The 2,753-nt window shown below is 32.7% G+C and overlaps 1 long non-coding RNA gene across 1 annotated transcript; it reads right to left on the bottom strand.

Moving 5' to 3' along the window:
* Nucleotides 1-935: 935 nt before the first annotated feature.
* On the bottom strand, nucleotides 936-1,707 carry LOC132737387 (uncharacterized). The gene is made up of 2 exons (XR_009626730.1): nucleotides 1,413-1,707; nucleotides 936-1,148 (listed from the first exon to the last, which is right to left on the bottom strand). It is a non-coding gene; the product is annotated as an uncharacterized LOC132737387 (long non-coding RNA).
* Nucleotides 1,708-2,753: the final 1,046 nt, after the last annotated feature.

Raw genomic sequence — 2,753 nt, 5'->3', positions numbered from 1 at the left:
ATGCCCGCAGAAGAAAGAGATGCTTAGGAGAATTGTTAACTTTTACTTTTCCAGAGTTCTAGGAACCAGGCCCTGTGGAAACGCCGTAGTTCTGAGAATAAACGAGAGGTTGAGGAGGGTTGCTAAGAGCAGGGCAAGGAAAACAGGGCAGTGCCGCAAGGGGAGCCGTTTACAGAGCTAACCTTCACTCAGCTGTAAAGTGTATGTCACCAATGAACAGTGACCATTTGTGTATCTATGTTTAAGTGACTATATGTGTGCTATTTGTGTATATATGTTTATATGTAATTTTATCATTAATAAAGTTAAATTGATCGCTCTATTTAGCATGTAATTTAAATGAAAAATCTTCTTTTATTATAGGTATGCAGTATATATGTGTATTACAGTGTATATCTTTGTGTGTATGTTTGAATGTTTCTTAGTTTTTTGTCACCAATTAAGTTCAATTGATGAATGTAATTAACAAAAAATCTTTTATTATAGGTGTGTACTAGTAGTATACATGTGTATATATGTTGAATGTATTATTATCCATTAATAAAGTTAAATTGATTGCTGTTTTTATGCATATAAAGAAGAAAATCTTCTTATTTTTTAAAGGTGTGCAGTTATGTTTAAATGTTGTTTATTTTTCCTCGTTAATTAAGTGATTTGCTAGTTACATTTATAGTGCTTATTTATGCATGTAAATAAAATATAAAATCTTCTTCCTTCCTTTTTCTTCATGTTTATGTTTCATGTAAGGATCCCTAGTTTCTCATAGCTTCCAACAACATTTAGGCATTTTTTATAATGAAGAGGTTGTTTTGGTAGTTTAGCGCGGAGGAAGGTAGTCTAGTACTGGTGTAACTCCAGGAACGATGGTTAGGAAACTACCCGCCTATATATGACTGAAATACTGTTGGAAAAAGGCGTAAAATAAAACAAACAAACAAAACTTAAGTTTTAATCAAGCCATCCGTGAACTGTTATATCCACATTTATTCATTTATTTATAAATATCAAATTTTAAAATAACCAATAATAGTCAGGGCAGTTCCCCAGAATAGAATTAATCAAAAATTCAACTTTGTAGTCATCCTCGTTGAGGTTCGCTTCCTGTTAGTCATCATCACATTGTCTGTTCTTTGTAGCAACACACAGCTCTGCAAATAAGTCGAACAAGGTTATTTAAACTTTGATAAACGGGTATTAAATACTCGTCGAATAAAAACATATAAAATTAACTTATTACGAATCTATTTGTCGCCTATTTGTTAATAAAGTCGCGTGAAATACGTGACATAATCCATGTCCATAAAACAGTTATTCAAAAGTACTGTTGTTTTCAGAACGATATATGAAGGTTGAAATGACAGATTAACATAGCAAATAAAACTTATAATACTCCAAGCAAAATAACATAGTACATCATTATTTCTTTGTGTTTTGAATTGCCTGTCCTCGCCTACATGAAAATAAAATTCACAAGCAGCAAACCAGTTATGGAAGGGTAAACGGTCCCTGTCCATTGTGAGTCTGAAAAAGAAGAACGATTACAAATTTCAAAATTTAAAATCAAAATAAGTAAACAGACGAAACAGAGTAGAAACAGTTCTACTTTACAGCAGTCATTGGACTGTTACGGAAGTCTTATGTAACGTTTTCAATATGGGGATACATTTAGATTAGAAATGAACAAGTTAATGTCGTATCAATTATGTATCTTTTTATGTAACTAAATATCTTTTTACACATATGTTATATTTATATCTCTACTTTAAACTCAATATGTATCCCCCACTAAAAAAATATTTTTACACATGTACATGTACATGTACACTATTTACCTACCGATGGAGCCGCATACTTGTACTGCGTCGCATTTATACATTGAGGTCATGATTCCGCCATTCAAGGAAAGTTTTTAACGGTGTTATTCGATTTCGCCGTGGTTATTTATATTTGCTGTTGGCATCAAAGATAAATAGAGAAAGGGCATTTTAGCAAATAACAAGATTTTCTTGATACAACTTCATGTAGATCTACTTATTAATTTTCGTACTTGTACATGTGTATCTGGTTTCAAGTTCACAGAGTACATTTATAAATAGATCTACATTTATTATACAAATGAACCGCGAATCACGGCAAATGTTCACGGCAAAATCGCCGCGAGTTGAATTCGCAGCAATTGTCACAAGTTGCCGCGAATTCGCTCGCGTTATAAAGCAAGGGAGTTCGCCGCGAATACGCGAATTGTGCGGGTTTCGCGTGTCCAGTACTGTACATTTAAAACTGTAAAAAAAATGTTTAAAGACTGTTGAACTGTTTCCTGTTCCATGTTGACTTTATAAATGTCCAGTTTATTGTTTTGAAATAACACTTTGACATTGTTTGGTGACATTTTATTTTGAAAACCATGAACTTGTTGAATCATACTCTTGACTTGAAACTTTAATCAACCATAATTTAATATGTGTGTAAAGTACAGAAAGATAATTATTTGACGGTGGATAGCCAAACTATAAGGTAAGACAAATTTTCAGTCATTTTTTTTACAACAACGGCTTGCCATAGTTAATCAATGCTAATAAAGTGTTCTCCCTTTAGGAAGTTGTGTATGCGGTCATGCGTATTGAAGCTAAACATCTTTGACCCAGTTAAGCATAAACTGAATTTCTTACCGGTAAATTTGTAGAAAAGGTGTCTGCTTTGTCACGCAAAATATAAATTATTTAATCTAGCACTGAAAAATAACGCGTACATAG

The sequence above is a fragment of the Ruditapes philippinarum genome, unplaced genomic scaffold (genome assembly GCF_026571515.1).
Source record: "Ruditapes philippinarum isolate M1 unplaced genomic scaffold, ASM2657151v2 ctg17541_1_1_1_1, whole genome shotgun sequence".
NCBI lineage: Eukaryota > Metazoa > Mollusca > Bivalvia > Venerida > Veneridae > Ruditapes > Ruditapes philippinarum.
This window is presented reverse-complemented; position numbering and strand designations above follow the sequence as displayed.